The sequence below is a fragment of the Humulus lupulus genome, chromosome 7 (genome assembly GCF_963169125.1).
Source record: "Humulus lupulus chromosome 7, drHumLupu1.1, whole genome shotgun sequence".
Lineage (NCBI taxonomy): Eukaryota > Viridiplantae > Streptophyta > Magnoliopsida > Rosales > Cannabaceae > Humulus > Humulus lupulus.
Window position 1 is genome coordinate 106,909,582 of NC_084799.1, and position 25,007 is coordinate 106,934,588.

Below are 25,007 nucleotides of genomic sequence, written 5' to 3' on the forward strand. Positions count from 1 at the left end.
CTGGGAACGGCGAAGGCTGAGAACGACAAAGGTCAAGAACAGCCAAGGCCGGGAATGGAAAAGGCCGAGTACGGCAAGGCCGAGTACGACAAGGGGCCGGGAGCAGCGTTAAGCACGCGGAGTGCAAGTTTCCAGGGTGAGACCCCTATTGGATACTTGGGATATCCTCACGGTGTAGACCGCGAACCCAGGGCCTAGTAAAGCGTCTGGGACGGCATGCCCATTATGTGTTTAGCCTGTTGGTGGTTTTATTATATGTTGATTGATAGATATGCATATGTTGATTGCTTGGGTGGAGGTTTCTTGCTGGGCTTCAGCTCATGGATGCTCTATGGTGCAGGTAAGGACAAGGGGAGGGTCAACCAACCATGAGTACAGAGAGTGTGAAGCGACGTGTACATATTTGGCCTTCCTGGCTGCCACGACCAGGGGTATTTTTGGGAGATGTTTTGTATTAGTCCAAATTTTGTTGTTTAGTCGACTTTAATCATATTTTTGAGTTGTAAATATATCCAAACAGTATTTTGGGATCCCAAATGTTTAACGCTTTATAATTTTCAGTGAATGATTACATTTTCAAATTATATGACCTTGATTACAGTTTAGCTACACTTTTAACCTAAAACCTCGGTTAGCGAGTTAATTGCACGTTTTAAACTCACTTAGTAACGGCTCTAAGGAAGTAGGGCATTACAAAGGTAACCATCAACCTTTCTTTAGGCTGATCAATACTTACATAAAAAACACACACAAACATCTAACATTCCTCATGAGCAATCTACACAATAGAGGTTTCTTTGGCAACATCTTGTTTTAACCAACCCATTTAAAATGAAAGACAAAATGTAACGCCCTACTAATCGAGGACTGTTACACTATGTGTTTAAAATAGTGCTTAACTCATTAAGCTAGTCATTTGGACTCAAAAGTGTAATTAAAATTAATTACAGGTTAAGGTATTAAATTTTTTTCTCAAAGGTATACAAATTGTAAACGTTTACAAGGGACCCCAAAAGAGTTTTTAAACAAAATAAAATTACAACCGAAGTTACAAAAATTGTCGGCCTAAGCAGAAAAACTGGACTTATACTCTAAGTTCCTCAAAAGTAACTTGAACGTGGCAGCCGAGCAGGTCGAACGTGTACGCGGCGCTCCAAAGTTCTCTAACTCATGGCTGGTCGACATTTCCCCTTGCCCTTAAATGAACCATAGAGCACCCGTGAGCCAAGGCTCTGCAAGAAAACCCCACAAGGCATAATAATAGTTGCATTAGATATAAACACCAATTAACATGCCTCATAGATAATATATGCATTCATTCCAATCATATGAATCATAAACACGCTTCACAACTTATAAACATGCTCATTTCAAACACATAATCCATTTACACACCCTAGCCAAGCAGCCTTGCCGAACGGCCCAACCGAGCAAGGTGTGTCTCCCAACACCAAGCTTACGGTCCATGACAGGTGAGTTGGTATCGTACCCTCAACTTGACCCCTCCTTCACGCCCCATGTTCTGCACGATTACCAATTGGCCCAAATTCCATACGATTTCTGAATATATAGCAAACAACATTATGCATGAAGGAAAGTCAACCTTAACAAATTAAGATATACGGTTATAACTGCAGCTCAATATAACCAAGCAACCAACTTGATCTATGTGCATATGCTAGTTTTCTTACCTAAATTCTAGCAATGGAGATAAAATGACCCAAGTGTGATTCTGTTCAAGCGTCTTTAGACAATTCTAAATAAAACCAATCGAATCGATTAATACCTAGGTTAGTTCATAATTCTGACTCCAAAATAATGAATTCTAAACTGAGCTTAGGTACTAGGACTGTAGAGCTTTTTACACGCTTTCCAACAATACACAGAAAGTCCAAATCCGACATCGAGGTCAAAAGTTATGGTCTATATACGAAACTTGAACATTGTAACCTAAAATAGGGTCGGCGCCAAGGCACTAGAGACTCAAAAAGTATTTTGAGCCACGACGCCCACTGATATCGCCCAATAACTCCTAAGCAGTCGCAGTAGTAATCGGGCTATGTCGTATCCACAGAGAGGTAAAATACAAGTAAAAAGAAAGATTAGTAAATCAGAAATAATAAACTTTGAAAAAGAGTATAAACATTAAATAAACAAAACCGAGGAATTAGAATCAGAAAGAAAATATGGAAGGCATAAGTTTCATTCATGCAAACATATATATATATATTTTAATCAAATTGATTCATTCTACTCAACTATAATTCTACACCATTAATTATAGTTGGAAAATATATATAATAAAGCTCACCTTAAAATATGTTATTTAATTAAATTATACTAACTTCTAATTTTAAAAACCTATCATATTATATACCTTATAGCGACAAAATACCAATGGCAGATTGCAGTAAAAAACATATAATATAACAAATATCCTAAATTAAATTAAGAGCCTAAATTACATAAGAAGAACATGACTAGACTTATGTAAAAGACACTAATAAATTTAGAATAAAAATTAGAAGAAAATAAATTTAATTGTAACAAAGATATAGAAATGAAGAACAAAATAAAGAATCAATATATTAAAAATATAATGTAAAACATGAACTTCACTCTAGCCTTTCCACAAGAGAATTATTAGCCTAAAATAGGCATTGTTTTCACTCAAAGAAATGTAAGAGAAAAATAGGAAAATTAAAAAATAAGTGTTTTTCTCTCCAACAATACTCTCAACTCTTCCTTCCACAATCTAATGCTTTTTTACTCCATTTGGTTCTCCATTTATAGTGGAAATAGGATCCAAAAAATGTGCAAAATCGTGTACTAAAGAGCGGGAAAAATGGCTGCAAAATAGGTGCAAAGTGGGACAAGTGGAAGACAAGTGCAGCAGACTTGGCCACATGTCAAGCACTGATTGGCTCGGCAGAATGTGGCAGACACTTTGTTGGGATGTAGGGAGCATCTGGGGCACGTGTCGCTATCTTGTTGGCTCGGCAGGATGGCGTGGCAAGTGTGGCAGGCGGTGTCAGGTGGAGTGGCAGGCGGCGTCAGGCGCTGGTTGCTCGGCTCGGCTTCGTCAGGCGCTGGTGGGACGCGTGTCGCCTGTTGGAGGAATGACTCTGCTGGAGTGGCTTGGCTGTGCGAATGGCAAGCTGCCATGTGGCAGTGTGGGCATTGCTGAAAGCTTGGGCTGGGCTCCTTTTTGGGCCTAAGTTAACTTCAAAAATACCACTTTTTTCATCATTTCTTCAATTTTAATTCTTCATTTCTTCTTTCTTTTTCTTTGTGTCAAAATACATTTTATTTCCTGAAAATTAAACACAAATAAAATTAAAATTAATATTTTTAAATATAAAATATATGACAATAAATCCATGAAAATATTAATTAAAACTTTATTTATTTTAAACTTTAAAACTAATAAAATGATATTTTTGAGCACTAATCACAATCCCCAACCAGCTTATTGCTAGTCCCTAGCAATTCAAGCGAAATAATAAATGTCAACATGATATATTTCCAGTCAAAAATTATAAAAGAACTTAAGTATAATCACAGAATGTTAGTAACAGGTCAACAAGAGTTATCAAAATTACTCGAATAAATCTAGAGTTGTGAGTGTGTGCACCAAACTTGAACCTTCTTACCACGAACCATAGCCCATAAAGCCTTCAAAATTATGCCAAGTAAAAGTCTCAACTCCATTATCCTCTCATGTAATTGAAAATATTTAAAGGTAAGGGTTTCGCTCATGGAGTTGGAAAAGAAGTAAGCACTCATCAAATGGGTATATATTTATGACAAACTCTTAAATAATTATTGAAACGAAGATAGGAAATAAACTATTTGGACAACCATCATAAAGAATACCACAAAACCAGTTTTTCAGGATTTTAAGTTAAATAGACAATCTTTGCATTTATTCTAAGAGCCATAAAATAAAACATGAAATTAATAAACACACAATTTTTTTTTTTGGACACAAGAGACAACATAATTGAAAATGATAGAAATATTGCTCTTGTGTCTTTCTCATTTTTTCTATTTTTTTCTTTCTCTTTTCTTCTTTTTTTTTTTCATTTTTTTTTCATGAACAACATAATAAAAGGCTCTCTAATAAGATTTGTCTATAGAAAATATTATCCCTAATACATCATCCATTCATACCACAATAGCTTGTCCAAATAATTATAACCATTTCTAAGAATCAATAAAAATTTAAAAGTTGTTTTCTCAAGTCTCACTTCTCACACAAAAGAGTGAATTACTTAAACATGGCAAATTTCTAAACCAATATGTGCTAACAACCATCTTACCACAACTTTTGGCATGTGCATTAGGTAACTCTAGAGAAACTCTTAGTAATACAGATAACAAAAATTGACTCAAAAGTAACATTTTGCAAAAATAAATAAGTAATTTTTTAAAAATTTGACCATGAAAATATTAATATGACAAAAATCAACATGAACGTGCATGAATATGCTCACCACCCCCAACCAAAATCTGACAGTGTCCTCAATGTCTCAAAAGATAATAAATGTAAAAGAGCAGGGAAAGAGAACACCTGGATAGCGAGCGTCGAGTGATAGAGCGAATATTGATTCTCTAAACATGAAAAACTAAAAACACAAAATGATAACAAATAAAATAAAATGACAAAAGGGAAATAAACAGAAAAGAAACCTATGTAAAACAATTTGGAACACTACTCATATTTGGTAAATCGGTTCCACAAGAGTGACTTCTTCAGGCTGGGTCACCCTCTCTATGTAGTGTTTTAGTCATTGGCCATTTACTTTGAATTCTCTCCTATCAGTTGGGTCTATGACCTCAACAACATCGTTGGGAAAGACATATTTCACAACATATGGGCCAGTCCACCTTGATCTCAGCTTGCCAGGGTGGATATGCAGACGAGAGTCATAAAGATGTACTCGTTGGTTTGGCTCAAATTCTTTTCTTAGGATCTGCTTGTCATGGACCGCTTTCATTTTAGCCTTGTAGATCCTAGAGTTGTCATAAGCATCATTTCTTAACTCTTCAATTTCTAACAACTAAAGCTTATGATTGAGTCCTGCCGCCTTGAGATCAAAATTTAGGCTTTTAACTGCCCAATAGGCTTTGTGTTCTAGCTCAACAAGAAGGTGGCAGGCTTTACCATAGACTAGCCTATAAGGAGACATACCGAGCTAAGTTTTGTAAGCAGTGCAGAACGCCCAGAGAGCGTCGAGAAGTCGTGAGGACCAATCTTTGCGGTCAGGATTAACCGTCTTTTCTAAGATTTGTTTAATTTCTCGATTGGCTAACTCAGCTTGGCCATTTGTCTATGGGTGATAAGGCAATGCAACCTTATGAATTACACCATATTTTTGCATTAAGGTCTCGAAAGAATAGTTGCAAAAATGGGTGCCTTGATCACTTATGATAGCGCGTGGTGTGCCAAACCTAGATAACACATTTTCCTTTAAGAATTTCACAACATTTGTGTTATCATTATTTAGACAATGCACAGCTTCCACCCATTTTGAGACATAGTCTATGGTGAGGAGAATGTAAAGGTAGCTAGAAGAAGGTGGAAATGGTCCCATAAAGTCTATCCCCCAACAATCTAATATTTCTATTACAAGAATTGGGTTTAATGGCATCATATGTCGTCAGGACAGGGCACCTAATTTCTGACACCTTTCACATGATCAACAGAAATTGTTAGAGTCTTTGAACAAAGTGGGCCAATAAAGACCACACTATAAGATTTTTCTAGCAGTCTTTTTCATAGAAAAATGACCACCACAAGCTTCATTATGACAAAAGTTCAGGACACTAAAAATTTCATCATCTGGAATGCAACGTCTCATAATTTGGTCGGGGTAATACTTAAAAAGATATGGATCATCCCAATAGAAGTTACGAACCTTGACCAAAAATTTACGTTTATCTTGTGCACTCCATGCAGTTGGAAGTTCGCCAGTCACTAAGTAATTGACGATATGAGCGTACCATGGCAACTTAGTGACTGAGAAGAGATGTTCATCAGGGAAGTCATCCCGAATGGCTGGGCCATCAGCAGAATCAGAAAATTCAAGACGAGATAAGTTGTCTGCTACCATGTTTTCAACTCCTTTCTTGTCCTTTATGGTCAGATCAAATTCTTGTAACAGAAGGATCCACCTAATTAAATGCGCCTTAGCATCCTTTTTGGAAAGGAGGTATTTTAAGGCGGAATGGTCTGTAAAGACTGTGATAGGTGAACCAATCAGGTAGGAACGAAACTTGTCAAGTGTGAATACTACAGCAAGTAACTCTTTTTCAGTGGTAGAATAGTTCATTTGAGCACTGTTAAGAGTAATACTTGCGTAATAAACAACGAAGGGCTTCCCTTCCCTTCTTTGAGCTAAGACGGCCCCTATAGCATAATTTCTAGCATCACACATGACTTCGAACGGTAAGTTCCAATTTGATGGCTGAATGATAGGGGCGGAAGTGAGTTTTGCAACGAGCGTTTGGAAAGAGTCCTCACACTCAGGTGTCCAACTGAACACAACATCTTTTGCTAGGAGGTTTGACAAAAGGCGAGCAATTGTCAAGAAATTTTGTATGAACCTCCTATAGAATCCTGCATGCCCAAGAAAAGATTGAATGTCTTTAACAGTCTTGGGAGTGGGCAGCTTTGATATGAGTTCAATCTTTGATTGATCAACCTCAACTCCTCGTTCTGACACGACATGCCCCAAGACTATGCCTGATGGCGCCATGAAATGACACTTTTCCCAGTTGAGTACCAAGCCTTTCTCTTTGCAACGTTTAAGCACAGACTCTAAATTGAGAAGGCTTGATTCAAAGGAATCTCCAAATACTATCAAATCGTCCATGAATACTTCCATACATTTCTCGATCATATCACTAAATATGCTCATCATGCATCACTGGAAAGTGGCTGGAGCATTGCACAGGCCAAATGGCATGTGCCGAAAGGCAAAAGTACCAAAAGGACAAGTGAATGTGGTCTTATCCTGATCTTCTAAGGCAATCTCGATTTGGTAATACCCTAAATAACCATCAAGAAAACTATAGAAAGGATGATCTGCCACACGTTCCAATATTTGATCGATGAATGGAAGTGGAAAATGGTCTTTGCGGGTGGCTACATTTAATTTTCTATAATCAATGCGCATGCGCCACCCAGTTGTGACCTTGGTAGGAACAAGTTCCCCTTTTTCATTTTGTACCACTGTTACCCCAAATTTCTTGGGAACAACCTGAGTTGGGCTGACCCATTTTCTGTCAGCAACAGGATAGATTATGCCAAAATCAAGAAGTTTCAAGACTTCAGTCTTTACTACTTCCTTCATCGTTGGGTTCAATCTTCTTTGAGGGTCGCAACGTGGTATAGCCCCATATTCCAATTGAATGTGATGGGAGAAAATTAAAGGACTAATACCCTTGATGTCAGCTATCATCCATCTTAATGCATCTCTTTGTTCTTGCAACACATTGATGAGTTGGAGCTCTTGTGTGGCATTGATCTTGGAGGATATTATGATAGGAAAAGTGTTGTCAGCTCCTAGGAAAACATGCTTAAGACCCTCGGGAAGTTGTGATAAATTTGGTTGAGGAGCTTGTTCAATAGATGGTTTTGGTGATTCTCGATCTTGAGGGAGTTCCTTGAAGTTTGGATTCCAAAACATGGTTCTTCTAGCCTGTGAGTGTTTGACGATTCCAGGGTGGATTGAAAACTCATCGGGCTCAGAACAATCTAAAATTTGGAAGAGGTGATTAAAATTATTAGACGTGTATTTTGATTCGACCTCTTCCAAAATAAGTATATCGATCAGATGGGATTGGAAACACTCATCGTTGTCAGGTGGTTGTTTGCCGATGTGGAAAACATTCACTTCTAGAGTCATGTTCCTGAAAGAGATTTTCATGAGACCATTCCTATAGTTAATGAGTGCATTTGCTGTTGCGAGGAAAGGTCTACCGAGAATGATGGGAATTTTGGACTCTATACTCACTTCAAATTGAGTGTCCAAGATGAGAAAATCAACAGGGTAATAGAATTTTTCAATCTGAATCAGAACGTCTTCTACTATTCCCCGAGGTTTCTTGACTGATCGATCGGCCAATTGTAGCACCACAGATGTGGACTTGAGTTCTCCTAGACCTAATTGCAAGTATATTGAATATGGCATGAGATTTACACTTGCTCCTAAGTCTAGAAGGGCTTGACCAAATTCCTGTTCCCCAATTTGGCAGGAGATGGTGGGACAACCAGGATCTTTGTACTTAGGCAGTGTCTTGCAGTCAATTACCATGCTAGCTTGTTCTGCCAAGAATGCAGTTTTCTTGACATGGTACTTTCTTTTAACGGTGCACAAATCCTTGATAACCTTGGCATAAGTCGGCACTTGTTTGATCACATGCAACAATGGCAAGTTGATCTTCACTTGTGTTAAAAGGTCTAGGATTTCACCATGATTTTCCAGTACCTTTCCAGTGGATTTCAAAGCTTGAGGAAAGGGTGCCTTTACTGGAATGCTTATTAGCACATCATCATCTGGAGCGGGCATTGACGTACTCGTTGTCTTAGTTAACGGTGAAACCGTACTTTGACCACTTCGAGTAGAGATGGCATTAACCTCTTTGAAATTTGTATCTGCAGAGGAGGAGGTTTGTGCCATGTGTTGCCCTTTTTGATGGATTAGAGGTTGAGCGGGAAGTCTACCATGCTCTTGAATCGCCAAAGTAGTGTTTAGCTTTGTCATTTGGATTTTCATGTCTTTCATTTCCTCTACCATTTGTGTGAAACAAGATTTGAGCTCTTGAGTTGACGCTATTTGAGTTTGCGTAAGCATCTAAAAAGTATACTCTAGAGAATTACTTGACTACATGTTATTTTGAGGAGCAATGTATGCTTTTGGCGATTGTTGCTACTCAGACCTCCATTGGCTCCCAGATGCTTGGTTTGAATCCTTCTAGTTGAAATTTGGATGGTTGCGCCAACCGGGATAGTAAGTTTTTGAGAAAGGGTTACAAGGCTTCTTGTAATCCCCTAAAGCATTGCAGTGTTCCTCATTTCCTCCTCTTAACTCACCAAGAGTTGGGCACTCTTGCGGTTGATGTTCCGTCCCTCCACTTATGAAGCATGGATCTCGTGTCTCTACCTTTGCAGCCATGTGGATTCCTCTACCTTCTTGAGATTTGAAAGCCTTGAATTGTTGTCTCAATGATTCAATTTTGCTTTTGACGTTGTCATCTTCCCTTAATTGGTAGATTCCAGTTGATCGTGGCTTGTCCATAGGACTCGGTCCATTCCATGTGTAGGAATTTTCAGCAAGATCATCGAGGTACTCGAAAGCTTCATCAGGATCTATTTGAAGGAATTCACCATTGCACATCATTTGTACGAATTGTCTTTGTCCGGTTGTGAGACCGTCATAGAAATAGCTGATCAGATGCCAGCTTTCGTATCCATGATGTGGGCATTGATTTATCAAATCTCTAAACCTCTCCCAGACCTGATGGAAAGTTTCATGGTCTTTCTGGATGAAGGTAGATATTTACCTCTTAAGGCTGCTAGTCTTATGGGGTGGGAAATATTTGGCAAAGAATGCTTTTGTCATTTCGTCCCATGTTCCGATAGATCTAGGCCTTAAGGAATACAACCAGCTTTTTGCTTTGTCTTTGAGAGAGAAAGGAAAGAATTTCAATCTCACAATGTTAGTGACATCAGCTCGGTTGTTGAATGTAGCCACCACCTCTTCGAATTCCCGTATATGCACGTACAGACTCTCATTTTCCAACCCATGGAAGGTTGGTAAGAGGTTAATCATGCTGGGTTTGAAATCAAAATTTGGCATATTGTTGGGATACATTATGCATGAAGGTGTAGCTGTACGCATAGGATGTAAATAATCCTGTAGCGTTCTTGGTTGGACTTCATCTTGATGAGCCATCTTGAGTGGTTCAGGAAGTATCAGTGAATTGGGAGTGTTTGAACGAATGGAAGAAAATGATAAAAGGTTAATCATGTCGGGTTTGAAAATTGAAATTTGGCATATTGTTGGGATACATTATGCATGAAGGTGTAGCTATACGCGTAGGATGTAAATAATCCTATAGCGTTCTTGGTTGGACTTCATCTTGATGAGCCATCGTGGGTGGTTCAAGAAGTCTCAGTGAATCGAGAGTGTTTGAACGAATGGAAGAAAACGACGAACTAGGAGAGTTTTCTAAAGTTTATACTTGTTGTCTCACGAATCTCCCTAGTGCGTCTCTGTTTCATGGCATAAATATATATATATATATATTTGTAAGTATTATAAGCTTAAGTGTGTAGTAGTGTAATAAGTATACACCAAAAATGTTCTCAGGCCAATTGGGAAGGCTGCCAAGGTACCACTTTAGGCCCAAGAGCTTTTTTAGAACTCCCCAAGGTTCTTAGAAAAGGTTGGAGGGTAACGCTAACACAAACTTTATTTAAGAACCAATTTTTCTAAGACAGAACAGTTTTGGTTTTTACTAATTTCCACAATTACACAAATGTTCTCAATACTTTTTTATTTATTTAAATTTTATGCTTTTCTTTGGAAAAAACCTAAATCTAGAAAATAAATGCTAAACCTAAAAGTAAAATAAATAAAAGAAATGAATAAAAAAAAAGAAATGAATAAAAAAATAAAAATAAAAATTAGTAAGGAAAAATAAAATAAAAGAGAAAATAAGAAAAAAAAATTATACTACTTTTTTTTTAAATAAAAAAATTAATTTACTATGTAAACCTTTAATTGTAGAATTACCTCCTCGGCAACGGCGCCAAAAATTGATATCGCCCAATAACTCCTAAGCGGTTGCAGTAGTAATCGGGCTATGTCGTATCCACAGAGAGGTAAAATACAAGTAAAAAGAAAGATTAGTAAATCAGAAATAATAAACTTTGAAATAATGTAACTATGAAAAAGAATATAAACATTAAATAAACAAAAATCGAGGAATTAGAATCAGAAAGAAATTTTGGAAGGCATAAGTTTCATTCACGCAAACATATATATTTTTTAATAAAATTGATTCATTCTACTCAACTATAATTCTACACCATTAATTATAGTTGGAAAATATATACAATAAAGCTCACATACCTTAGAGCGACAAAATACCAATGGCAGAATGCAGTAAAAAGTATATAATATAACAAATATCCTAAATTAAATTAAGAGCCTAAATTACATAAGAAGAGCATGACTAGACTTATGTAAAAGACACTAATAAATTTAGAATAAAAATTAGAAGAAAATAAATTTAATTGTAACAAAGATATAGAAATGAAGAACAAAATAAAGAATTAATATATTAAAAATATAATGTAAAACATGAACTTCACTCTAGCCTTTCCACAAGAGAATTTAGCCTAAAATAGGCATTGTTTTCACTCAAAGAAATGTAAAAGAAAAATAGGAAAATTAAGAAATAAGTGTTTTTCTCTCCAACAATACTCTCCACTCTTCCTTCCACAATCTGATGCTTTTTTACTCCATTTGGTTCTCTATTTCTAATGGAAATAGGACCCAAAAATGTGCAAAATCGTATACTAAAGAGTGGGAAAAATGACTGCAAAATAGGTGCAAAGTGGGACAAGTGGGAGACAAGTGTAGTAAACTTGGCCACGTGTCAAGCACTGATGGGCTCGGCAGAATGTGGCTGACGCTTTGTTGGGACGTGGGGAGCATCTGGGGCACGTGGCGCTGTCTTGTTGGCTTGGCAGGATGGCGTGGCAGGTGTGGCAGGCAGTGTCAAGCGGAGTGGCAGGCGGCGTCAGGCGCTGGTGGCTCGGCTCGGCTCAGCTCAGCTTCGTCAGGCGCTGGTGGGACGCGTGTCACCTGCTGGAGGAATGACTCGGCTGGAGTGGCTTGGCTGTTCGAATGGCAAGCTGCCATGTGGCAGCGTGGGCATTGCTGAAAGCTTGGGCTGGGCTCCTTTTTGGGCCTAAGTTAACTTCAAAAATACAACTTTTTTTCATGATTTCTTCAATTTTAATTCTTCATTTCTTCTTTCTTTTTCTTTGTGTCAAAATACATTTTATTTCCTAAAAATTAAACACAAACAAAATTAAAATTAATATTTTCAAATATAAAATATATGACAATAAATCCATGAAAATATTAATTAAAACTTTATTTATTTTAAACTTTTAAACTAGTAAAATGATATTTTTGAGCACTAATCACCCTCCCAACAAGCCACAGTGCCACAAGAGGCAAAGAACACTATGGTACCCTAAAAATGCATTTGCGCCGCGACGCCCATCCACTTGAGTCGCGGTGCCACTGCAATAAAACCCAGAAAGTATGTGTTTTCTTACGATCTCTCAACTCCAAAATTCAACCAAATGACGGCCAAACCACAGAAAACTTAGAATTCATACCCCAAAGTAGCATATATAGGTGTTGTACAACATCAAAACACCCAAAAGACCTTTGATTACCTCTTAAAACTACCAACTGCAAATTTAGAGTTTCAAACCCCCTTTTGCCCCAATTCGAGAATCGAACTCAAATTCTCAGTCGACATTTGGGGTCAAAAGACCATTTTTCCCTTCCCACACAAATGCCCATCAGCCAAACCCAAGGGCATTTTGGTCATTGCCTATAGTTCCCTCTAAACTTCAAATTACAATACAAATTTCCAAATTTATCATCTAACCCATCAAGCATAATTATTCCACAAATTAATTTTATTTTATCAATAATCCCAAAATATTTAAATTCCCAAAAGTACCACTAGGCTCCCCTCGAGCTGGACGTTTTTCCCTCGTTGTGACTTTTTCGCTAAAACACTCGAAATGTTCCACTCTTACCAAATATTATATATATATATATGTGTGTGTGTGTGTGTGTATCCACATAATAGTGTGCTCTCAATGCACATACACACAATAGTTATAAATATACCATCAATGGGTCAAAATTACGAAAATACCCATTTTTAACAAAAGCGATGTAATATTTGAACACACATTTCAATTATTTATTTTTTATTTTAATTTATTTAATTCACTTATTTTTTAATTTAATTATTTTATTTTAATATTATTATATATTTTCTTGTTTAATTAGTTGTCACCATATTTACAATAATATTTATTCTTTTATTTATTTGTGTAGTTATTTACTTAGCTTTATTTTATTTACTTATTTATGCCTTGATATATTTATATGATAATGTGTGCACATGTGTGTGTGACTAAGCCTTGGGATGTATGGTGTGTGTGAAAGGGATGCTTGGTGAGATCTTGATGATTGCATGAATTAAAGCTTGAAAGATTGGATTGAATTGTGATGAATTGATGAGTGTTGACGGTGAAATCTCGTCAACGATTAAAGGTTAGAAAACTAAGATTTTTATAGTAAGGGTAGCTTAGAATCAAGAGGAAAGAACTTCAATCAATAGAAAAAACTAGAGCAACAATGGAACAAAGATCATATATTTCTAAAATTTCCCCTCATACACTCAGTTTTCCAACCCCTTAGCCTGAGGGGTTGGAGTCTATTTATATGGGGGGCTCTATTGGCCCTGGATACAAACAAGTCCCAAACCCCAGGGACGTACGGAGGTACTCTGATAATGTAGTGGCTCAGCGCGTAGTGGTGTCTACCCCGATGGTGTCAGAGTCGTGGCCTAGGACACAGTACTGTCGGCTCTGGCGTGTGGTCGGGGGTGTCCAAGTGGTAACATTACTCTTCGTACAGGTCCGTACCGCCACTACTCCTTAGATGCAGATCATAGGGTCGTGCCTCTGTTCTTTCCATAACCGTACACCTCGTGTCAGCGCACGTGTTCCGTACCCGGTCGTCCTCATCCATTCCCGTTCAATGCTCCATGTTCGTTTGGCATATCAACAAGGTTCCCCCAAGTAACCCCGTGCCTTATGTCAAGGAGACTTCAATCTATGCATGTCCTGAGAAGTCAAGGTGCCAAGGGTCAGGGCTGGCTTATGCGGATCGCATAGACACGAGGCTAGCAACAAGAGCGCCGTGGCAAGGCTACACCCTCGCATAGCGAGGGTACCTCGCGTAGCGAGGCTAGTCTTTTTCCCTCCGGTATGGGCATGGCTCGGGCGTCGCAACAAGGTAGCACCCTCGCATGGCGAGGGTCCCTCGCATGGCGAGGGTCCCTCGCATGGCGAGGGTCCCTCGCATGGCGAGGGTCCCTCGCATGGCGAGGGTCCCTCGCATGGCGAGGGTCCCTCGCATGGCGAGGGTCCCTCGCATGGCGAGGGTCCCTCGCATGGCGAGGGTCCCTCGCATGGCGAGGGTCCCTCGCATGGCGAGGGTCCCTCGCATGGCGAGGGTCCCTCGCATGGCGAGGGTCCCTCGCATGGCGAGGGTCCCTCGCATGGCGAGGGTCCCTCGCATGGCGAGGGTCCCTCGCATGGCGAGGGTCCCTCGCATGGCGAGGGTCCCTCGCATGGCGAGGGTCCCTCGCATGGCGAGGGTCCCTCGCATGGCGAGGGTCCCTCGCATGGCGAGGGTCCCTCGCATGGCGAGGGTCCCTCGCATGGCGAGGGTCCCTCGCATGGCGAGGGTCCCTCGCATGGCGAGGGTCCCTCGCATGGCGAGGGTCCCTCGCATGGCGAGGGTCCCTCGCATGGCGAGGGTCCCTCGCATAGCGAGGCTGCCTCTTCTCCTTCCGGGTGCAACGTCGCGAGGCTAGGAGCACGGATGCCAAAACAAAGCCCTCACCCTCGCATAGCGAGGCTGACATCCTTCCTCCGAGTGTAGGTGAGGCTGATGCCTGATGGAACGGGACGCACGCGGAAGACCAGTTGGGGACCCTCGCATAGCGAGGGTGAAGTTCAGATGGGCAAGTGGCCGAGGGCCCTCGCCTAGTGAGGGTGTCTCTCTTATCCTAACTTCCTCACCATCATGCGACGCCCTTTTAGTATGTCTCGTAGTATAGAGCTTCACCCGTGAATAGAATTCACAAGGAGAAATTTCCACATTTACACTTCCCCCCGAGTCTATAAGTACACTTTTAAGTGTGTTTGTAGACTCTTTCTATTTCTCTTGCCTGACATGTACGGCCAACCTTGGGGGACTTAGCCTTGGAAAGTTTCACAACGTCGCTCGAAGAAATATGAAGTGAGGCTTGAAGTTGTGTTTCTTTATAGTATCCAAAGAAACACAACAACCACCTAACACTTGAGGGATCCATGAAAATTCCTAAGATTGCATAAGGACCAATCATCCTCAATCGCAGATCCCGAGGTTACCCATACTCTTGATCTCCTCCTTGCATAGCGAGATAGATCCAATGGCTAGGGAGCATTGACTTTCCCTATGAATACCCCCAAGGCTTGAAGCCACTTCTTCTCTTTTTTTTTTTTTTTATCGAACTTAAGGGGCTCTGGTAAGTCCCTCTTATTACTGCTGTTCGTGAATTATATATTTTTCTCTGATCTGATGGCGATAATCTTTCTGGTGCACCTTGATTATACTTGTAAGGACACGTTAACCCGTTGGGCTGTTGAGGTCCTTTTATATTCTTTGCGCGCGCTTTTTATTATTTTTTTTTTTGCGAGAAGCGTCCCTCTCGTCATTAGGCATAGTACTATTTTAGCAAGCGTCTTCTTTGAGACCCTTTTTGCAAGCGTCTTCTTTGAGACCCTTTTTACAAGCGTTTACTTTGAGACCCTTTTTGCGAGCGTCTACGTTGAGACCCTTTTTGCAAGCGTCTACTTTGAGACCCTTTTTGCGAACGTCTACGTTGAGACCCTTTTTGCAAGTGTCTACTTTGAGACCCTTTTTGCAATTTTTTAGGTGATCTCCCCTCATCTCGAGACTTATATCGCTAGGTGGTCCTCGTCCAATTTTAAACTTTGCCAGCGACCCTTCTAGAATGACGTCCCCTTCTATATTGACTCTTCAGAAGTATTAGCAATAGGGTGACTGGAGGAAGGTTCGCTTTCTTCAACATGCGAGTAGTTATGGCCCTCTTCCACACGTATGCACTTGTGTGCTCTATTCGACCCCTCATTGGCTGGGGACTTTACATGAGACTCGTTGTTTCCTGCCTTTAAGTTTGCATGGCCATCCTCCACGCGAATATACTTTTGCACCCTCTCGTAGAAGTCATCTAGGTCAGTGACTTCTCTCTTAAGCATGTTATCCCACAATTTGCTTCCCGGACGCACTCCGGCTGTGATGGCCATTTTTAATTCCCTGCGGGTCAAGCTCCCCACTTTGGCTGCCTCCATGTTAAACCTGTGGATGTAACCCTTCAGACTTTCATTTTCTCCTTGTTTTACATTGGCGAGGCTGGTGCCTGGCATTGTATAATCACGCACGGCGTGATGCTGTCGGAGAAACCCATCCGAAAGCTGCTGCCAAGACCTGATGGATCCTGGGCGAAGTCTTTTGAACCATTTGTACGCAAGTCCTTTCAATGTGACCACGAAACAGTGGCATCTAGCCCCGCTGCTGATCCCTCTTAACTTCATCAAGTTATTGAATGCGTCCAAGTGGTACTTGGGGTCTGTGCTCCCCTCATAAGGGGTCATATGCGGCTCCTTGAAGTTGGCTGGGAGTTGGATGACTTGAATCTCTTTAGTGAAGGGCGATTCATGATCGAACTCATCCTCAATGGTTTGTCCTCCGGGTGCGATGACAATCTTGCTTCGCAGGCCTTCGCATGGCGAGGGTCCCTCGCATGGCGAGGCTGCCTCTTCTCCTTCCGGGTGCAACGTCGCGAGGCTAGGAGCACGGATGCCAAAACAAAGCCCTCACCCTCGCATAGCGAGGCTGACATCCTTCCTCCGAGTGTAGGCGAGGCTGATGCCTGATGGAACGGGACGCACGCGGAAGACCAGTTGGGGACCCTCGCATAGCGAGGGTGAAGTTCAGATGGGCAAGTGGCCGAGGGCCCTCGCCTAGTGAGGGTGTCTCTCTTATCCCAACTTCCTCACCATCATGCGACGCCCTTTTAGTATGTCTCGTAGTATAGAGCTTCACCCGTGAATAGAATTCACAAGGAGAAATTTCCACATTTACAATGAGGATTTTCTTGTTCACATTACAAGCTGGATTTTTTAACTATGAAAGGGAAGTGTGAGCTTGATTTTCAAAAATTCAAGAGGATAAGGAAGGTAATGTGAATGAAAATATTGTTCCTTAGTTGAGTGGAATCAAGGGCTGCCTTTGAAGAGCCAATTTTAAGAATTAAGCTAGGGTGATGCTCTTGATTGATTTGGTGATATAAAAGGAGAGATTGTCTCTTGATTTGATGATGGAAAATCGATCATGTGTAGAGTGCAAGATCAAGTCTAGGTTCATGTGTTTATGGTGCTGATTAGGATTAGAATAAATTAGGTTTAATGTTGATTGATTTTAGAAAATCATGGCTTGCGATAGTGTTTGATGAACATGGCTAGAATGAGGACTAGGTTCATGATACTGTGAATAGGATATGATCAATCAATGGTGATTAGGAATCAATTAGGCTATGTTGACTGAAGATTAGAATCAATCAAATTTAATTGGGAGGATTTGATGAGTGACCTTGGAGCTAATAAATAGAGAGAGCCTAGCTCTCATTTTTGCACAACACAAAGGGAATAAGAGAGAGAGAGAGAGAGGCGTGAGAGAAAGAAATAAAGAAAGAAAGAGAGAAGGCGTGAGAAAGAAAGAGAGAAGGCAGAGGAGGTGGAGATTTAGCTCAAGGGCTCGGGTTTTCGTGAGGAAGGAAATAAAGGTTTAAGGTAAAATGTTGCTATATTGTTTAGTCTTCAAGTTCCTTCTATTCTTGTTCTTTGATGGTTATTTGGCAGATATGATTCTTGGTTAGGATTCGTAATCTCTAAGGTGGTGGTGCTTCATAGTGGTTCGACCTACACATGTACTTAAGGTATTGTAAATATGGAATTTTTTCCTTGTGAATTCTATTCACAAGTGAAGCTCTATGTTACGAGACGTCCTGAAAGGGCATCACATGATGGTGAAGGAGTTGGGGTAAGAGAGTCACCCTCACTAGGCGAGGGACTTTGGCCACTCGCCGATCCAAACTTCACCCTCGCTATGCGCCCCATTCCAGCAGGCATCAAGCCTCGTCCACACTCGGAGGAAGAGCGTCAGCCTCGCTATGCGAGGGACCCTCGCTATGCGAGGGTGAGGGCTATGTGGAGGTGTCCGTGCTCCTATCCTCGCGACGCCGCACCTCGGAGGAAGAACATCAGCCTCGCTATGCGAGGGACCCTCGCTATGCGAGGGTGAGGGCTGCGTTGAGGTATCCGTGTTCCTAGCCTCGCGACGCTATGCTCGGAAGGAGGAGAGGCAGCCTCGCTATGCGAGGGACCCTCGCTATGCGAGGGTGAGGGGTGTGTTGAGGTACCCGTGCTCCTAGCCTCGTGTCTATGCGATCCGCATAGGCCGGCCCTGACCCTCGGCACCTCGACTTCTCAAGAGCCTCCTTGGCACAGGCATGGGATCACTTAGGGGAATCTTGTTGATAGGCCAAACGAACGTGGAGCATTTAACGGGAATTGATGAGGACCACCGAGTACGGAACACGTGCGCTGACACGGGGTGTACGGTTATGGAGAGAACAGAGGCACGACCCTATGATCTGCGTCTGAGGAGTAGTGGCGGTACGGACCTGTACGAAGAGTGGTGAGACCACTTGGACACCCTCGACCATGCGCCAGAGCCGACAATACTATGTCCAAGGCCACGACTCTGACACCATCAGGGTAGACACCACTACGCCCTGAGCCACTACTTTATCAGAGTACCTATGTACGTCCCAGTGGTCTGGGACTCGTTTGTATCCTGGGCCAATAGAGCCTCCCCTATAAATAGGCTCCAACCCCTCAGGCTAAGGGGTTGGAAAACTGAATGTAAAAACGAGACTTATGAAATATATGCTTCTGGTTCTCATGCTTGCCTGAGTTTTCTCCTGTTGTTTAGAGTTCTTTCCATCTAACTCATAGCTTCCTATAGGATAGAGATTGAAGTTTTCTAACCATCAATCGTTGACGAGTTCTTACCGTCAACAGTTTGGCGCCGTCTGTGGGAACGTAAGCACCAAGCTACTGTTCTGCCATTACTTCCGGCAAGGAAAAATGCCGAGACGTTCGAAGTGTCTCAAGGAGCCTCGAGAGGTGGAGGTCCACCTTACCGGAGTCCAGCTGAAGGCCTCCATGAAGGATCCACCTCCACCCCGAGACATAGACCCCCCAAGGGACCCTGAGGTTCACCAGAATGACAAGGAGGCCTCGTCTCCGGCCATCCCGCCCGGTGAAAATCCTCCAAGGACAACTACTGCACCACCCGGGAACGCCAACGAGTTCCCTCCTCCCAAACCACCGAAGGTATTGAACTCCGGCCGGCAAGACCCGGGCCCCTCAACGCACAGACGCGATAAACAACCCCGGGTCCATTCCGTGAGCTCAAGTTCTAAATCTCGTTTCTATGAAGAGGAGATTCGTGAACTGCACCGCAAAAACCAAAGACTGGAGACTACCCTGGAGAACATGCAGGAGGTGCTGAATGGCCTGTTGCAAGGTAAGTCGAACATGACCCTGCCCAAGAGGAAAGAGAAGGGTCGGGAAACCATTGTCCCAGTAGACGACGGAAGGACCAGACACTCCACCAGTAACACCCCCAGGGAAAAGCCACAAGAGCATCCTAGACCATCGAGGCCACCCCAGGAGCCAAAGCAAGGGAACAATGGTGGCTCTCGCAACGACGTCGAGGTCACCTCAAAGAGGACGCCCTCAGACCTACGAGAGGAGCTCAACAAGAAGAGGGCGAATAAGAGAACTACCCCTCCTACTGCCCCCCGGGACGGCAAAGGAAAGGAAGATGTCAACCCGTCCATGTTGAGGGACTCCCTGAAGAAGAGGAGGCAAGACCTCGATACGGAGATGAAGAGCCTGCGGAGTAAGATTGTCACCGTGTCTGGAGGGCAGAGCCTTGAGGAAGAGTTCGACTATGAATCGCCTTTCACCAAAGAGATCCAAGCCATTCGACTCCCAGCCAACTTCAAGGAGCCTCATATGACCCCGTATGAAGGAAGCACCGACCCCAAGTACCATCTAAACGCATTCAATGACTTAATGAAGCTGAGGGGGATAAGTAGCGGGGCTAGATGCCACTGTTTCGCAGTCACGTTGAAAGGGCCCGCATACAAATGGTTTAAGAGACTTCGACCGGGGTCCGTCAGGTCTTGGCAACAATTTTCAGACGAATTTCTCCAGCAGCATCATGCCGTGCGTGATTATACAATGCCAGGGATTAGCCTAGCCAATGTAAAACAGGGCAAAAATGAGAGCCTAAAAAACTATATCCATAGGTTCAATATGGAAGCAGCCAAAGTGGGGAGCCTGACCCGCAGAGAGTTAAAAATGGCCATCACCGCCGGGGTGCTTCCGGGAAGCAAGTTGTGGGATAATATGCTCAAGAGGGAAGTCACAGATCTAGATGACTTCTACGAGAGAGCACAGAAGTATATTCGTGTAGAGGACGGTCACGCGAACTTAAAGGCGGGAATGGTCGAGTCCCCTGCACAGCCCCCAACCAATGAAGGGTCGAATGGTGCAAAGAAGAAGAGGGCATACGAAGGATCGAGGGATGATCAACATAGAAAACCCAAGCGGGGAAGCGACCATAGGCAAACGGCTTATACTTTCTATACGGACCTGACGGATACAAGGGAGCATATCTACATCACCAACAAGAAGCGGGTTCCCTTCAAGAAGCCTCCACCAATGAGGAAGGATCGGTCCCAGAGGGATCCCAATAGGTACTGCCAATACCACAAGGATATTGGTCACACCACAGCAGAATGTATCCACCTGAAAGAAGAAATTGAGGAACTCATCCGCAGGGGGCACCTAGGTCGGTATGTCAGGAAGGAAAGGCTGAAAACGGAGGACGAACCAGTGCTATCTAGGACGCATAGAGAAGCTCCAGAGATACAGGGGGAAGTGAGAACTATTTTCGGAGGTCCAGGGCTTGGGGGAGATTCCCGGAAAGGACGAGATCGGTATGCTAGAGAAGCCAGGCGAAGTCCACCACCCTGCATTATGAGCTTGGAACAACGACCCCCAAAGAGCTTCAAGGGAGAAAATGACTCGATCACTTTCACCGAGGAGGACGCGCGGGGGGTACACTTCCCCCACAATGATCCGCTGGTGTTGACAGTTCAGTTGGTCAACCGGCGGGTGCATCGAGTCCTCGTAGACAATGGAAGTTCTGTGGACATCTTATATCGCCCCGCCCTGGAAAAGATGGGTTTGGGCATCAGGCACTTGAAGCCTTGTCAATCCTCCCTATACGGGTTCGCAGGGGACTCGATACAACCTCTAGGGGTGATCGAATTAGCACTCACTATGGGTGAACAACCCCGACAAACCACGATCATAGCAAACTTCGTCGTAGTAGATTGCGCCTCTGCTTTCAATGCGGTATTGGGGAGACCATCCCTAAGAGAATTGAAAGCAATCACTTCAATATACCACCTCACCGTCAAGTTCCCAACTCCTGGTGGGGTAGCGAGTATGAAGGGAGAACAAAGAGAGGCAAGGGAGTGTTATAACACCTCCCTTCACAAGTCAGAGAAGCCATCAGAACCAACAGCGATGGTGATGCACGGAGGTACAGACCCATAGGGACAAGACCCCAGAATCACGAAAGGCCCAACCAGGTAAGACTAGCAATGAGACTCCCGCGCCTGGTACAAGTAGTAGCTATGCTTAGTTTGTTGCAGGTTATGCTATTTTAGTAGATAAGAATCAAAGAGGTTACCTAGATAACCTCCCAAGTAGATGTAAGCCTTTTACCTATCTATATATCGTTGTAATCCGACTACCATGAATGAAACTGTCTTCCACTTCGTGTGTAACTTACTTCTTTATGCGAATATCAACTAAAGTCCCCGCCGAGATAAATCTCACCAGGTACTTGGGGGGCAGGACGACAAAAGTAAACAAAAAAAAAATTGTCTCTTATATTCACAAGGATTAGCTACCCTTATGAATATCAAGGGATTGGTTCAAAAGGATGACCCCCGACGAAAGGCCGACACCCCAAGAGGTGAGGCTGTAAGGAGGGAATCACCCAATAAGTCTAGACCGGCCATTAAGCCGGCTAGCCCAAAAAGGGTCTTACAAGGGACCCTTGGAAAAAAAAATAGTACTATGTATAAGGACGAGAAGGACGCTTCTCGCAAAAAGTAACAAGCGCGCGCAAAGAATATAAAGGGACCCCAACAGCCCAACGGGTTAAAGTGTCCTTACAAGCATAACCAAGGTGCACCAGAAAGGTTATCTCCATCAAATAAAAAAAAAAAAAAATGTAATCCACGAACAACAGTGATAAGAGGGACTCATCAGAGCCCCTTAAGCTTGACAAAAAAAAAAGAGAGAAGAAAGGGTACAAGGGATTACATAACAAAAGCATACATAGACAGAGTACAAGGGGATCTACGAATCTCCACCGTGATCTTTCCACTCAGAAATCTTCTCGACGGCATGGTCCCCGAAAGGAGATAGGTCAACGGTGGGGTTAGTCCTCCAAACAGCATGCAACGTTTTCCCGATTATGCGATCCTCCACGTTCACAAGCTCAGCCTCAAGCACAGCGATCCTCCCGTTCAGAGTTTGGATGGTAGCCTCCAACTGAATGTTGCTCTGAGAGGTTGAGGCAGCCCGGGCCAAGGCGGTATCCCTCTGGCATACCATCTCGGCCAGTTGGCTGGACAAGGCATCCTTCGCAGTCTGGGCCACCGAAAGGTTCCTCAGTGCCTCCTCAAGCTCGTGTTGCAACCGTTGAGCCGATGAAGAGTGGGAGGCAAGCAGCCGATGGTTCAAAATAGAGGCCTGATTGAGGACGAAGATATGAAACAAAGCCTTAGGGGTCAGATGATACACCATAAGTAATATAAAAGGTATTTATGTGGCTATCATAAATTAATAAACCAAATATCGCGACAGTTACCTGCAAGGAGGCTCGCATATAGGCATTCTCTAGCTCAGCCTCGGGAACATCGTGCAGCGTCCCCCATTCACCCTCAGGAAAGTTTCCCAAGTGATGGCTCATGGCTTCCCCATATTGGCTCGCCAGGGGATGATCTTCGGGAATAGAAACATGAGCTGAGCCGGGGGAGGCGCGAGTCCTTGTCGAGGCCCGTTTTGGCAAGGATGGGGACCGAGAAGGCCCTGACCCGTCCACAGTAGTGCGAGGAGCAGAAGAGTGCGGGGTCGCCTCCTGGGGTAAAGAGACGCCTGTGGATGCCCACCTGGAATGCCCCCTCGGGGGTGAAGGAACCCCATCAAAAGAGGGAATGACAAAATTCCTCCTAGGCATAGGGGGGCAAGGGGCAGGGGCGTCAAAGGCAAACTCACCGCCAGGCGCTAACGGCGACATCCGAGAGGTAGCACCGCCAGTATGACCGTCATCGGCTACACCCTTAGCAACAAAGTACAAGCAGGAGTAGTTCTCAGACACCACAGTCTCCTCAACATCCATATGGTCACCCGGGGAATAGACGTAATCCCTATCGGCTGCTTCATCGTAATTCCTTTCATCGTGACCATATACCCACGGACTCTCAAGTACGGGTGCCACTGGGGGTAAATCAACAGAGTCGGGTGACGCGGGGCGTGGATCCTCAGATTCAGGGGAAATGGAGCATAAGGTAACTTTCTGATCCGGGGTCAGCAGCCCACATAAGTGGAGATTGCTCTCCGTGAAAAGGGCGCTGGCTTGTTTGCGTTCCTTCGGCATAGCCAGGATTTGTATTACCCGGTCATGATCTGCCCGTTTCAGATTAGGACCGACAACCCCTAAGAGACCTGCCATCGAACGAAAGGAAATTACCACAGTTACAAGAACTATAAAAAAAAAAGAGGTCGATTAATAAGAGAAATTTCCGGTATATGGGATCAAAGTGATGATAGCCTTACGTGGGGCATTGAAGTTAGAGTATCGGGTCTGCCCACTATAAGTATAGAAGTAGTCTGACTTCCAAGCCCCCCTATTGGAAATAGATCCCTCCAAGAGGGAACTCCCTTTAAGGGCCGCGGCTTTCTGGAGCTGGTAGAACCCGGGGGCTGATGTATTCTCCCTCAGGGTGAAGAAGTAATGAACCTCACTTATGGAAGGCCCCCTGGAGTACACCTGATGGTACAACACATACAAACAGCTGAGCATCACCCAGGAATTGGGGGACAATTTTAGTGGCGCCAATTCAAAGTAGTCCAGCACTTTGATGAAGAAAGAGTGGAGTGGCAGAGCTCCACCAGATCGGATTATGGCATCGCTAAACGCCACGAATCCCTTTTGCGGTGCAGATGCGCATTCCTTGCGCTCTGGTATAACAAACTTGAGGTTCAGGGGTAACTTATGGGCTTTCAGCATGTTGCCCAATTTCTTCAGGGTAACGGTAGACCTTCCAACTTCATCAGAAGTGTCCAAAACTCTCTTCGGCATCTCGGGTACCTGGACAAAGTAAGGCAATTTATGAGCAACCGAATTTCTAAGGGTCCTAGAAGATCCCCCACATGTCCTATGTCTACCAGCTTTTTGCTTAACCCTAGGGCGCAAGACAGGGGACAGGAGAGGGAACGCGGGCGGCACCATGGAAAGGAACTCCGGCTCAACCAATTCATGTCCACCTCCTTCAAAAGAGGAATCCACGTAATCGGGAGACTCGTCATGACAGAAGGAAAAGGGCTCGGGGGGCAAGTTTTCTTCTAGGCAGGCAATTTCGGAAAGGCAATCTTGGAGGGTGGATTGTAGCTGGGAAATGTAAGTCGCTTGCCGGGGGAAGAGATCAGAACCCGCGTCCCCGGGATGGGATTCTAGCTCCCTCTCTAGACAGTCCGCCTTATGTCTAAGGTAAGATAATCTCCTGAGGTAGAGCGCCCGCACACCCCCGCGGTAGAAGGTTTACATGCATCGACCTCCGATTCGGAGGAGGACAACTCAATAAATTTGACATTAGACGGA

At 43.4% G+C, this 25,007-nt stretch overlaps 1 non-coding gene across 1 annotated transcript; it reads left to right on the plus strand.

Moving 5' to 3' along the window:
- Positions 1-9,474: 9,474 nt before the first annotated feature.
- On the plus strand, positions 9,475-9,581 carry LOC133793017 (small nucleolar RNA R71). Its single transcript, XR_009874482.1, has one exon. It is a non-coding gene; the product is annotated as a small nucleolar RNA R71 (small nucleolar RNA).
- Positions 9,582-25,007: the final 15,426 nt, after the last annotated feature.